The sequence below is a fragment of the Molossus molossus genome, unplaced genomic scaffold, assembly GCF_014108415.1.
Source record: "Molossus molossus isolate mMolMol1 unplaced genomic scaffold, mMolMol1.p scaffold_m16_p_1, whole genome shotgun sequence".
NCBI lineage: Eukaryota > Metazoa > Chordata > Mammalia > Chiroptera > Molossidae > Molossus > Molossus molossus.
The window spans coordinates 227,927,735-227,942,643 of NW_023425344.1; the positions used below are offsets into that span (position 1 = coordinate 227,927,735).

Consider the following 14,909-nt stretch of genomic DNA (forward strand, 5'->3'; position numbering starts at 1 on the left):
TCAAGATCCTTAATTTACTTACATCTGCAAAGATTCTTTTCCAAATAAGGTCACATTCACAGGTTCCTGAGGTTAGAATTTCAACCTATCTTCTGTGGGGACACAGTTCAACCCAATGCAGCCTCCAAATAGAGAAGGGTAGAGGGATGAAAAAAAAGTACTATTTATCCTTAAGCCCAAAGTCAAATGCCATTGATCATCTAGGAGACATTACCACTTCACATCACCTAGATATTATCTCCACTGGGCCATCTGGTTATTCCCGACTGAGTTCTTCCCCTACTTCTAGATCACCTGCATCAGAATCTCTAAGGATCTTGTTAAAAATATAAACTTCTGAGGCCCTGAGGGAGCCATGGGCTTCGGTGCAGACATGGCCAAGCCCAAGAACCACACCATGTACAACCAGTTTCCAAAATGGTGCAGAAACAGTATCAAGAAATCCTGATCAAAAGATACAAATCTCTTAAAGGGGGGGACCTCAGGTTTTTAAGGAACATGCACTTTTCCAAAAAGCACAAGAAGGGCCTGAAGAAGATGCAGGCCAACAATGCCAAGGCCACGAGCGTATGTGCCGAGGCTATCAAGGTCCTTGTAAAGTCCAAGGAGATCAAGCCCAAGATCCCAAAGAACAGAAGCCCCAAGCTCAATCAAATTGCTTACATTACTCGCCCCAAGCTTGGGAAAAATGTTTGTGCCCGCATCAGCAAGCGTCTCAAGCTCTGCTGGCCAAAGTCCAAGGCCAAGGCTCAAACCAAGACCCAGGCTGCTGCTGTGATGTGTCTGCAGCTCTGGCTCCAGCTCGGGCTCAGGCCCCTATGGAGGCTCCAGAGTAGAGGCCTCTGTCTGCTGATGTGAGGATAGAACTAGTGTGGCCCTGGGCATGGGGCTGGTGTCTGTCTGTAGTATTTGTACAAATAAACCTGAGGCACTGTCAGTCAAAAAAGAAACAAAAACAAATTTCTGTCCTCCTTGCTCCAGCCTCTACCACTGTCACTGCTGCCAGAGTCAGGCTCTCTGGGTGTGGGGCCCTGGAATGTGCATTTTATTTATTTGTTTGTTTGTTTGTTTATTTATTTATTTTTTGGTGGCAGCAGTGGGATGGAGCATGCATTTTAGATCATCTCCCTGGGAAATTCTGATGCACCAGAGGTTTGGGAAGCCCCATGCGATGCTGTGAACTCCATGAGCAGGGCTCCACTGTACCTCCAGGTGTCTTACATTTATTTAAGTCGATGAGAGGCAGCATGTTAATGTGTGGCCCTGGAGTCAGAATGCCTGAGTTCTGCTACCCACTAACTGTGGCTCCAGGCTAGTTCCATATACTCTCTATGCCTCTGCTTCCTCGTGCAAATGAGAATAATTATAGTGCCTGCCTCATAAAGTTATGGTTAGGATTAAACTAAATAAAACATATAAAACACTGAGAACAGTGTCTGGCAGGAGAAATAGGAATGTAAATCGGTAAATTTAAGCTGTTATGAAATAGAACAGATTGGCAGTTGCTTATTTTTTTTTCACTATATTTCTAGAACCCTCTCTCCCAGGAACATACCTTGATCTTTCCACTATCATCAGTTATTGCTATCTGCACATTTATTGAATACTTTTTTTTTTTTTGTCTGACTACTGTGCTAAGTATGTGCTTTATCTTATTTTGCTCTCACAACAATAATATAAGGCAAATGATACTATGATCTCCGTCTTATAGATAAGGAAACTGAAGGTCAGATAGGTTAAGTGAATGGTGAGGTGGGGATGTGAAGTATAGACTCGGGTCCCCACACTTCCATCACCCCCGGAAGGCATTTCATGTACCCTTCTCAGGCCCAGCTTCCTAAATCTCCCTGCACACAGCTTTCCCCCATCAAGTTCCACCTTTTCAGAACCTTTCAAACCATGCATTCCTATGCTTTGTTTTCTTGGTCTGGGGCCAAGAAGATGTTCTCTTTTCAGAGGTATTGAATCAAACTGCATTTCTCTTTCATCTTCTTTGGGAGCTCCTTCAAACCCTACATCTGCCCCCAGGGTCTCCCAAAACCAAATCCCCAACTCACACACAGGCACTCTGGCAGGTTTCTCCCACAACCCCCAGGTGGCCCTTGTGTCCACCGAGAACCTGTCTTCCTCTACCTTCAGGTCTGTAGCTCCTTCAGGTGGGGAGGCCTGGAGGCCAGAAAAGCCAACGACTAGTCAACCCTTAGATGCTGCTCCCATTCTCTCCCTAAATCCCAGGTCTCAGGCCTACTCCTAACCCTTCCCTCAGCCCCTGTCAGGGAGATGCCTCTTACCCTGTGCCATTCTGCTGTCCACCCTCCCACTCCATGTGCTGGCCCAGGGCATGGGACCACCACCAGGCACATAGGCCTTATCGCTACACAAACACTTCCTCTTTCCCCCAGTACTGGTTCTCACACAATAGGTAATCAGGGTAAACTTCCTCTGACAGTTTACTGAGCAAACACTCACTGTGTCCCCGCCATAGACCGAGACTTGTGGGGAACCCAAACCTGGTCTCCACCTTGAGGAACCTTGAATGTGGTGGAGATGAGGCACGGAAGTGAGGATCAGATGCCCTGATGCTTTGTGGCCCAGCACACCTGCTCCTTACTGTCTGTACCTTGGAGCAAGTTACTTACCCTTTCTGATCCTGAGTTTCATTAGCTGTAAAACGGAAATAATGCTGCCTAGCTTGTTGTGAGAATGAACTAAGATAAGATCTGAAAAGGGCCTGGTAGAGCACCTGAGTTCCTGGGGGAGGGGAAAGAAGAGGGAGAAGGGGTCTGCCAGGAGCTGGAGGAGGCTTCTTTAGGTGGAAGAGGAAAACAGTTATAGGAGCGGCTTCCTCCAGGGACTGAATTCTGCCTTAGAAGCAAAATGCCATAAAGAATGGTTTCTTTCTTTATTTCCTGTTCTTTTGAGGTCCAGGAATAGGTGTGGTGCCACCTTTCAGGTATAAATTGAGTGATTGCTGTATATGACAGGGTCAGCCAATTAGTTAGGGTGTTGAAGAATACAAATGTGGGGTGGTGGTCATGGTTAGTCATAATATGCCCATATGCAACAGCAAGAGAACATTAAAGGTAAGCCGATTTCCTAGGGAAGTGCTAACTCTGTAGACACAGCCTATCAAGGAGAGCTCACTGGAGGCCTGGAGTCGTTGGGAAAGTTCTCACAGTTGAGGAATCAGTATGCAAAATCACAGCAACCCAGGCAAAGCAATCAGCCACATGTCGGCAGCACACGGGTAAAAACAGTTCTCTCCTTCTGCCCCTTCGACAAAACATGCAAGTAAAAAGGACAACCTTTTAACCTCCATGTTTGGGTCTTTCTTAGTACTTTAGGACTGCTTTGTGCTCTAGCTTGGGTGTGTAGGAAACATGGGGGAGGAAGGGGAGAGAGGGGCCAGAGGGGCTGGGCACTGGAGGAGGGCACTTGGGGGCATGGGGGAGACAGAATGATGGGCAAGGGGTAGCAAAAATTAGAGAGCCGGCTCAAGTACCCTCCTGACCTCAAATGGGGTGACATGGGGAAAATGTGATGCCGACCATTCTTCCACTGAAGGAAGATTCTAGAAAAGGACACCAAGAGGACACAGTACAGTGGCAGACAGAGCCTGGGCTTTAATTCTGCGAGGACAACACGGTCTTCATGGGCTTCAGCAGGACCTTGGCAACGTTACTTCACCTCTTTTGAACCTCAGCTGCCTAATCTCTAAATGAGAATAACAACATCTGTTGTATGGAGCTTTTGTGAGGACTGTAAATTACAGAACACAGGGCCTGCCAGAATGTGGGTGATACGTTCTCTTCCCTGCTCTCAAGCTTCTAGGAATGCCTTAGAAATACAAGACTGACTATATTTAGTGCCTGGCTCCCTCCCTGGCTAACCCATAGTTGAGTTAGAATTAAACTACATATGCTAAAGCTTTTTCCAGTTCTCGAATTCTCAGTGCGGACTGGGTGGGAAAAGACAGTCATCAATTTATCTCCTGGGAACATCTTGTGGACGCTGAGCAGCACATGCAGTGCCTCTGGGTACAAGAGCCTTTCAGATGGCACCCTGCAGGAGGATGGGGGGAATTCCCAGAAGCTTGCTGATTCCTTTCCTATCCAGGTTCCCGTTTCTGGATTCCTTCACTCCCCTTCGCTGAGATTTGCCTTGAGTGTAGTGGTGGAAGTGAAGGGAGGGGTAAATTTAGTAGGAAAAAAAGAGCTGCTGGTTGGCCCCACTAGAGTGGGTGTGCAGGGCAGCTACCCAGAGGCTGATTTCGGCTCACCCTGAAAAAGAATGCTATAATAATAGGATGTCAGACGCTGGAAAGGTGTCTCCAGCAGCAGCAGCGAGAGTGTGGGTCCTGGAGAGTTCATCCAGACACAGTGATTCTCAATTCTGAATGCATGTAAAATATCTCGGGGAGTTTTTATAAAAATCCCATTAGCCTGTCTCCCATCTATGAGATTCTAATTCTCTTGGCCTGTGGTGGTGGCTGTGGATACTTGGAATTTGCTATCAGTGCTCCCAGGGGATTGCACTGTGCAGGTGGGTTTGAGGACCAGTGTTCCAGGCTCCTCTGCTTTCTAACTCTGGGGGCCCACACGTCTGGTAGGATGTGTGTGTGGTACTCACAGGTTCACTTCCAGCCTGGCTCCTCTGAGATACAGGAGCCAGAGTGATGCTTTTAAAACATAAATCAGCCCTGGCTGGTTTGGCTCAGCGGTTAGAGCGTTGGCCTGCGGTCTGGAGAGACCCGGGTTCGGTTCCTGCTAAGGGCATGTACCTCGGTTGCAGTTTGTCTCCGGCCCTTGTTGGGTCGTGTGGGTGGTGGCTACTCGATGTGTCCCTTTCACGTCGATGTTTCTCTCTTTCTCTCCCCCTCCCACTCTATTTGAACAAAATATTGAAAAATGTCCTCGAGTGAGGATAAAAAAAACCCCAAAAACATAAATCAGATCCCATACCTTCCTAGCTTTAGCATCTCCAGTGTGTCACATTTCAATCCCAACTCCTCACCACAGCCAGCAGGGGCCCTGGCATTCCCTCTCACCCCCACCTTTGTTGGCACTGGACCCTTTCTGTTCCTCAAACATGCCCTGGAGCTTTGAGTTTGCTGGGTCTTCTGCCTGGGTGGCTGGCTCCTCCTCATCCTCTGGGTCTCACAGGCCCCCTTTTCAGAGAAGCCTTCCCTCACACTTGCCTGGTCCACGTGGCATTCCTCCCCACACATGGTGCCTCCTCACGTCACCAGGATTACTCCCCTACTTGAAAGTAAGATCCATGAGAACGGGAACTTGTCTAACTGGTTTAACACGGTGTCAGCCAGCACAAATGGATCCTCAGTAACTTTTGGTTGAACAAATGAGTGAATGTGTACATAGTATGTGTTCATATATTAAAATCATGCTTTTATGTACATGTGCCTGCATATAATATGATTCGAGGTCTGGAGTGGAAATGAACAGATGATATTAGGAAAGAGAGCATCAGAGCAGAAAGGACATGAACATGTTTTGAGCACTGACTCGGGGCCAGGCACCATTCTGGGGCTTTTCAGACTCTTGATTCTCACAACACACTGTTAACAAAATTCCATTGATTTACAACCACCGTGGTCCAACAGAATGAGAATCTTGGAGGTGAGGGCCAGAATTATTATTCTCATTCTACAGATAAAGAAACTGAGACCTAGAGAGGAGAAATAACTGGCCAGAAATTAAACTACAAACAAATGCCAGAGCAGGATATAAACTCAAGTTTATTGGACTCCAAGCCTGCCTTATTCATTGAGTCATTCTTAAAGGAGGAATTACCTTTATCATTACCTTTCCCCACTATCAGGGAATAAAACAACCTCTGGTGAATGGGGCCCCAGATAGCAATGGCTAATTGTGACTAGAGCTAATAGCAGAGGAAGCAGAGCAGATAAGGAAGGGACAGAGATTTTACTAATAGTCCTGTTACAAGATCCATTTAAAATCAACCTTGTTTCTTAATTTACTTGTGATCAGTTAAGAATTTGCACTCCTTGCCCTGGCCAGTTTGGCTCAGCGTTTGAGCATTGGCTTGTGGACCAGAGAGTCCTGGGTTCGGTTCCTGCTAGGGGCACATACCACCAAAAAAAAAAAAAAAAAAAGAATTTGCACTTCTTTACTTCATTTAAGTTTCCAGAACTCAATACTTATGAGTAAGATTTTCTGGATTAGTAGGATATCCTGATGACACAAATAAATCTTTCCAGACACTAAAATGCATAACCCAGAGGGTTATAGTATTTAAACAGACAAATTTGGTTCCATTCAGTGTCAGTGGGCCAGTTCATTTGGGCCCCCATCTTGAACTTTGAAATCTAACTTATAGCCAAAGAATAGAACATACCCTTAGTAATATATATTTTAAAATATCCCCAGAACTTGCTGTATACCCCCAGCTCTCTGTAATCCTAGCCTCTGGGAAGCATTTCTGCTCTGAGTCACAGAATGCCTTGTCTTTCAATATGTTATAAAACATGTTGTTTTAATATTGACTTTTTTAGACAGAGAAGAAGGGAGAGAGAGATAGAAACATCAATGTGAGAGAGATACATCAATCAGCTGCCTCCTGCATGCCCCCTACTGGGGATCGAGCTTGCAACCTGGGCATGTGCCCTGACCAGGAATCGAACCCAGACCTCTCAGTCCATGGGACAATGCTCCATCCACTGAGCCACACTGGCTGGGTGAAATGCCTTTTCTTTTAAATGTTGGAGCTGGTTCTTAATTAAATCTGATCAAAATACATTAAGCAATCTAGCATGGTTTGCCCATAAAATGCAAACAGTCTAGTAAGTGGCTCTCATGGGACTGTTACATGAGGGCTTCAGTTTAGGGAGGTGCCATTCAATGAGATATAAACACAATGTGGAAAATTTGTACAACAGAATGAGAAGTTTGTATGCTTCATGCTGTAGACAGTGGGGAGCTGTATCAGTTAGGGCTCCTTGGTTTTTGAAAACAGGAACCAATTCTGGGTTAATTGAAAAGAAAAAGGGAGCAATATGTTAGAAGGATATTGGGGAGTTTACAGAATTGAAGGAAGAACTGACCAAGCAAAAGGGGATTTCCAGAGGATGAAATCATGACTCAACTTCAAAACTCTCAAAAGAAAAGTAAAAAAGAACAGAATAATTAATAAACAAGTTGTAAAAGAAAAAAACAAACAAAACTTCAAACCTCTCATTTCAAGATCCCTGCTCAACATTCAAATTCCTGAGAGAGAGAGTCTGATTGGCTTAGCTTAGGTCATGTGCCCCCTCAGAGGATCTGTAATAGGTTGTCCTCCAGAATCTTGCAGAACAGAGAAAGGGAGACAGTTTCCAAAGGAAGAGATTCTGTCTAGACAGACAAGACATGTCTACTCTAGTAGCCCTAGATGCTTCTGGGCATAGAAATGATTTGATTGACTTAGATCACATGTCACAGGTACTTGAATCAATAGTTTTGTTTGATTCTTTTAACAAGCCAGTAATGTGGGCACATTTATTAATCCCTATTTTTAAATGAGAAAAACTGCAGTTTTGGGAAGTTACATACATGACTTTTCCCCAAGAGGTAAAGTTCTTTTTGGGCACAATATGATTTTCCTGTTTGTTTTTTGTTTGTTTGTTTGTTTGTTTGTTTTAGAGTCATTGGTCTGGATCTAAAGTGTTTAAAGAAAGAGAGACTTCCAGTCAAGATGGTGGCTTAGGTAAACGTGGTCTCGCCTCCTCCCACAACCACATCAAAATTACAACTAAACTACAGAACAACCATCATTCAGAACTGCCTGATATCAAGCTGAATGGAAGTCCTTCAACTATGGAATTAAAGAAGCCACATTGAGACTGGTAGGAGGGGCGGAGGCGGACAGGCTGGTCCCACACCCACGTGTGGTAGATAAAAATCAGGAGGACACCTCAGCTGGGAAGGTCCTCTCTGAAGAGTGAGGGGTCCCTGTCCCACACCAGGTGCCCAGTTCAGGGTTCAAGTGCCAGGAAGATAAGTCCCCATAACTTCTGGCTGTAAAAACCAGTGGGAACTGAGGCTCAGGGAGGCTGAGGCGGCTGGAGTCCCAGGCAGCTCCTCTTAAAGGGCCCACACACGGATTTTACATGGACTTGCTCCTTCTGGGCTCCAGCATTGGGGAGGCAGCTTGAAAGGCACCAAAGACATATGGGGAAGAACGAAATTGTTTGGCATTGAGGTGAGAGCTAGAGGGGAACTCCTGGACAGACTTGCTGTGGGAGGCCTTTGTTCCTTTGGTGAGAACTTCTCTGCAGACAGCCGCTAGATCTGGGACTCCAGCAACCTGGCTCACACTGTTTGCCCTGCCTTGGTGATTCCCTGAGGCCCTGCTCCACCCAACCTTTAGGCCCACCCAAGCTATTTCCAGTGGCTTTACCATAGGATTGGCCTGTCTTGGATCCTGCTTCAGATTTTCCTAAAATCTCTCAAACAAGCAGCATCTGGTCTCAGCGAGCTCCATCTCCCTTGTTAAGTGGCCCTGGGCCTGGCAGTAGAAGCAGCCAGCGTTGGTTCACAACTTGGCTTCTCTTGGGTACCTCCAAGCCCAGCACCAGAAGCAACCATCTGCTGATCACTTTGTAGCTTATGCCGGGTGGCCCCAGGTAGAACACAGGCAGAGGCTGACCTTGCCCCAGAGCCAGCACACCCAGTGGACAGCTTCAGACCACATCAAAGCACCACCACCCAACAATCCTCCACAAGTGACACACTCAATGAGTGGACTCAGTGGGTATATCAGAGCCCTGCTGAAGTAAGTCTTGCTCTGAGTGTTAGACCCCTACACTGCTGATCCTCCAAGGTAGTCAGAGGCCAGTGGTCAGTGGGCACAACCAGTCCTTGCAGCTGATCAGCCTGAGTAAATCCCTCCTACTGATGTGCTAACAGCAATCAAGAGTCAATGACACACTAGGGGTACACCTCGAAGGCCCAGCTGGGGTGATCAGGGAGGTTGTGCCACTGGACCCTACAGGACAACTACTACAATAGGCCACCCTACGAAGCCTAGGAGACATAGCAACTCTACTTAATACATAGAAAGAAATACAGGGAAGCAGCCAAAATGAGAAGACAAAGAAACATGTCTCAAGTGAAAGAAAAGAACAAAATTCCAGGAAAAGAACTAAACAAAATGGGGATAAGCAACCAATCAGATGCAGAGTTCAAAACACTGGTTATAAGGATGCTCAAGGAACTTAGTGAGGCCTTCAAGGAACTTAATGAGACCTTCAAGGAACTTAAGGAGAACTCCAAGGAACTTAGTGAGAACATCAACAACATAAAAAAGGACCAGTCAGGCCCTGGCCGGTTTGGCTCAGCAGTTAGAGCGTCAGCCTGCAGTCCAGAGAGGCCCGGGTTTGGTTCCCACTAAGGACATGTACCTCGGTTGCAGTTTGTCCCCGGCCCTGGTTGGTCGTGCAGGTGGCAGCCACTTGATGTGTCTCTTTCACATCAATGTTTCTCTCTCTCTCTCCCTCCCACTCTATCTGAACAAAAAATAGAAAAATGTCCTCGGGTGATGATTAAAAAAGAAAAAGACTAGTCAGAAATGAAGGATGCACTAACTGAAATAAAGAATAATTTACAGCCCTGGCTGGTTTGGCCCAGCGGTTAGAGCGTCAGCCTGCGGTCCACAGAGACCCGGGTTCGGTTCCCGCTAAGGGCATGTACCTTGGCTGCAGTTTGTCCCTGGCCCTGGTTGGGTCGTGTGGGTGGCGGCCACTCGATGTGTCCCTTTCACATCGATGTTTCTCTCTCTTCCTCTCTCTCCTTCCCGCTCTATCTGAGTAAAAAATGGAAAAATGTCCTCGGGTGAGGATAAAAAAATAAAAAATAAAATAAGAATAATTTACAGGGGATCAATAGTAGAGTAAGTGAAGCCAAGAAGCAAACCATTGAATTGGAATATAAAGAAGCAAAACACCCAATTAGAACAGCAAAAAGAAAAAAGAATCCAAAAAAAATGAGGAGAGTGTAAGGAGCCTCTGGGACAACTTCAAACATACCAACATTCACATCATGTGGGTGCCAGAAGGAGAAGAGAGAGAGCAAGAAATTTAAAACCTATTTGAAACAATAATGGCAGAAAACTTCCCTAACTTGGTGAAGGAAACAAACATACAAGTCCAGAAGGACAGAGAGTTCCAAACAAGATGAACCCAAAGAAGTCCACACCAAGACACATCATCATCAAAATGCCAAAGGTTAAAGACAAAGAAAGAATCTTAAAAGCAGCAAGAGAGCCCTGGCCGGTTTGGCTCAGCGGTTAGAGCGTCGGGCCTGCGGTCCTGAGAGACCCGGGTTCGGTTCCCGCTAAGGGCACGTACCTCGGTTGCAGTTTGTCCCCGGCCCTGGTCGGTTGTGTGGGTGGCAGCCACTCGATGTGTTCCTTTCACATCGATGTTTCTCTCTCTCTCTCTGTTCCTCTCTCTCCCTCCCACTCTACCTGAACAACAACAACAAAAAAAAGGCAGCAAGAGAAAAGAAATTTGTTACCTACAAAGGACCTCCCATAAGACTGTCAGTCAATTTCTCAAAAGAAACTTTGCAGACCAGAAAGGAATAGCAAGAGATATTCATAGTGATGAAAAGCAACAACCTACAATCAAGATTACTCTGTCCTGCCCTGGCCGGTTTGGCTCAGCGGTTAGAGCGTCGGCCTGCAGTCCTGAGAGACCCGGGTTCGGTTCCCGCTAAGGGCGCGTACCTCGGTTGCAGTTTGTCCCCGGCCCTGGTCGGTTGTGCGGGTGGCAGCCACTCGATGTGTTCCTTTCACATCGATGTTTCTCTCTCTCTCTCTGTTCCTCTCTCTCCCTCCCACTCTACCTGAACAAAAAATGGAAAAATGCCCTCGAGTGAGGATAAAAAAAAAAAAAAGATTACTCTGTCCTGCAAAGCTGTCATTTAGAATCGATGGCCATATAAAGAGTTTCCCAGACAAGCCCTGGCCGGTTTGGCTCAGCGGTTAGAGCGTTGGCCTGCGGTCCGGAGAGACCCGGGTTCGGTTCCCGCTAAGGGCACGTACCTTGGTTGCAGTTTGTCCCCGGCCCTGGTTGGGTTGTGTGGGTGGCAACCACTCGATGTGTCGCTTTCATGTCGATGTTTCTCTCTCTCTCTCTCTCTCCCTCTCACTCTATCTGAACAAAATATCGAAAAATGTCCTCGGGTGAGGATAAAAAAAAAAAAAAAAAAAAAAAAAAAGAGTTTCCCAGACAAGAAAAAGCTAAAGGAATTCATCACCACCAAACCAGTATTATATGAAATGTTGAAGGGTCTTCTTGAAGAAGAACAAAAATATGAACAATAAAATGGCAATAAATGCGTATCCATCAACAATTGAATCTACAAACAAAATGAGCAAGCAGAACAGAAACAGACTCAAAGATATAGAAAACTTTTTGTTTCTTGCCAGATGGGTGGGGGTTGGGAGGCTGGGTGAAAAAGATGAAGGAATTAAGAAGTACAAATTGGGCCCTGGCCGGTTTGGTTCAGCGGTTAGAGCGTCGGCCTGCAGTCCTGAGAGACCCGGGTTTGGTTCCCGCTAAGGGCACGTACCTCAGTTGCAGTTTGTCCCCGGCCCTGGTCGGTTGTGTGGGTGGCAGCCACTCGATGTGTCCCTTTCACATCAATGTTTCTCTCGCTCTCTGTTCCTCTCTCTCCCTCCCACTCTACCTGAACAAAAAATGGAAAAATGTCCTCGGGTGAGGATAAAAAAAAAAAAAGAAGTACAAATTGGTTGTTAGATTGATGAACCTCAGAGGGAAGGGGGGAGGGCGGGCAGGAAGAGATAAACTAAAGAACTTCTATGCATATATGCATAACCAGTGGACACAATAGGGTAGGGAAGGCAGGACGGGACAGCATTATGGAGAAAGGGGTCAATGGGAGAAAAATGGGGGGACATCTATAATACATTCAACAATAAAGATAAGTATAAAAAAATAGAAAGAAAGAGGCGGGAGATGAGTGAGCAAGCTGTTAAGAGTCAACATGGAAGAAATGAACTAGGTTGGGCCAGTGGGGAATGGAAGGAAGCAACTAGACATGAGGCACAAGGGCTCAAAAAGTAGTTTGCAAGCTAGACTATTACAACTATTAGGGCAGCCTGTTAAAAACACCAACCCTGAGAGTCTATCTCTGACCCAAACTGGAATTCTCTCTGGGTGACTGGGAATCTATAATTTAAAAACACACACCCATTGCCCTGGCCGGTTTGGCTCAGCGGTTAGAGCGTCGGCCTGCGGTCCTGAGAGACCTGGGTTCGGTTCCCGCTAAGGGCATGTGCCTTGGTTGCAGTTTGTCCCCGGCCCTGGTCGGTTGTGCGGGTGGCAGCCACTTGATGTGTCCCTTTCACGTTGATGTTTCTCTCTCTCTCTCTCTGTTCCTCTCTCTTCCCCCCACTCTACCTGAACAAAAAATGGAAAAATGTCCTCCGGTGAGGATAAAAAAAATAAAAAAAATAAAAACACACACCCATTCTATGGTGGTAATCGTTTTACAATATATAAGCACATCAAATCATCATGTTGTATACCTTAAACTTACACAATGTTACATGTCAATTATCTCTCAATAAAGTTGGAAAAAAACTTTTAAAAACACACACCCAACTCCCAGATAGGTGATTACTCTGTAGCCAGATGGACACTGATCTCTAGATGGGCATTAGGAACCACTGACCTATTAGACCTTTTTTTTTTCTAAATGTCCTCTAGTTCAGTTTCTTGTCTTATCTCTCTGCTGTTGCAGTTAAGCATTATCAAGGTCTAGATTTTGAGTAGTTGCAATTTGTACTCATTACATTTGGAGTCATATATCTGCAGTATCTCTTCTGAGGTCTGAGGGATGAAAGCAAGGACAGAGAGGTAGGGTGGCTCCTAGCTGCCCCCTGATTTTGTTAGTGTGTCTAGGGCTTGTGGCTTTTGACAGGGACTCTTGGGAGATGACTTAGCCAGCTTTCCCTCTGGGGAAAATAATCCTGGATTCTTACCCTCCCTTTCACTATACCAACTCTCCATAACAAACACACCCAAGTCTGCTATTTCTGAACTTATGGCTCTGTGTTGAATACATGCCATTCCTGGAGACAGACTCATTTTGCAGTTTCTCCTCCCTACCCCACCCTTTGGTCCTGCTGATGAGCTGATCCAGCCTTGGCATGTGATAACCCACAGGTTCTAGGTGTTCTCTTCACAATATTGCAGAGCAGTGTAAACTTTCAGTACTACCTGGAATTAAAAAGAATGATGGTCTTTGGGAGTGAGGCCTGGTACAGGTTGGGGGACAGAATTTATAGTCTCAAATTTCTCCCCTCCATTTGTATAGGGAGGGGACTCCTAAGCCTGAGTAACTAGAAAAGGGTTTTCCTAACTTCAGTCATTTAAATACCATCCTCATGGTTTTTTAATTGCCAGTTCTGTGTGCCATCTATCTGTTATTTATCTAACATTTTTCACTAGAGTAATTAACATGTTTTGCTGGAGTACTCACTACCCACTCTAGCCTTGCCATAAACAATAACGTTTATGAAGTCACTAATTCATGAAATCAGGTCAGATATGCTGCCTGTAAATTTTCTTCTAGTACACACTAAAATAAATATCCACCTATTAAAACTGTGTAAATGCTCACCTGTGTACTATCTAAAATTCTCCCACAGAAGGAGGGATATGTATCATTAGAATATTTGTATCACAGTTTGGGAACACTATCTTAGAAAAGCCCACATGCTAAAAGGCATGTGGTTCCAGACCCCTCATAATTCATCACAGTTTGGATGTCAACCATAAGAATATCTTTTGAGATATTTAGTGAAAAACTGTATTTTTGTAACCTTTTGCTGCAGAAGTTAAGGTTCAATGCCAGAAACAAAAGCCACCCAAGATCTTTTAATCAAGAAGAAAATTAATGATTTTATCAGGAAGGCTGGAGGACACTGCTTATTAGCAGAACATTGCCAAAGCATCAGGAAGGTGACCCCTGACTCTCTCCTGCCTTTTATCTCTCATAACTGCATCTAACTGATGGATCCTACTTCACACCATCAGAACCCTAGTGGCAAGGGATATAGCTCTCGAACTTTTAAGAAAGCCCAGTAAAAGTGGGACTGGATGCTGAGAGGCAATTAATCATATTCAACGCATTGCCTGCTTTTGTGCATTGGAGGTGTGTGTGTATGTCTAAAGGTGGGTTTTGTATAACATGAAGGTATACATTTGCAAACATACCAGCTAAGTCAATAAATGTGACCTTCGTAGCACAAATTGACATGCCATGCCCAAACCTCTGCCTATAGAAGGCAAGTCCAGTAATAGCCTTGTGTTCTATGCCTTTTAGAAGTTTTAGATTCTTTTATTCCCTGGTAGGACTCCATTATCACAATTGCCTTTTGTAAAAAATTAAGTTTATTGGGGTGACATTGGTCAATAAGTTACATAATTTTCAAGTATACAATTCAATAATACATCATCTGTAAATTGTATTGTGTGCTCACTACCCAAGTTTAGTCTTCTTCTATCACCATATATTTGACCCCTTTTACCCTCTTTAATCTCTCGCCACCCTTTTCCCCCTCTGGTAACCACCATACTATGAGTTCTTTTTTGTTTATTTGTTGCGTTCTGTTTTATATTCCATAAGAAGTAAAATCATATGGTTCTTGTCCTTTTCCTTTTGACTTATTTTGCTTAGTATGATATTCTCAAAATCCATCCATGTTGTCACAAAAGGCAGTATTTCATCTCTTCTTATGGCTGAGTAGTATTCTGTTGTGTATATGTACCACATCTTCACAAATGCCTTTGTAATCGTCATTGTCATTTTGCTTGTCTGGAATCCCTACTAGACAGATGGTGTGTTCTATGATGGCAAGAT

The 14,909-nt window shown here is 45.1% G+C and overlaps 1 pseudogene; it reads left to right on the top strand.

Annotated features, from left to right (window-relative positions):
• Positions 1–373: 373 nt before the first annotated feature.
• LOC118619909 lies at positions 374–836 on the top strand (annotated as a pseudogene).
• Positions 837–14,909: the final 14,073 nt, after the last annotated feature.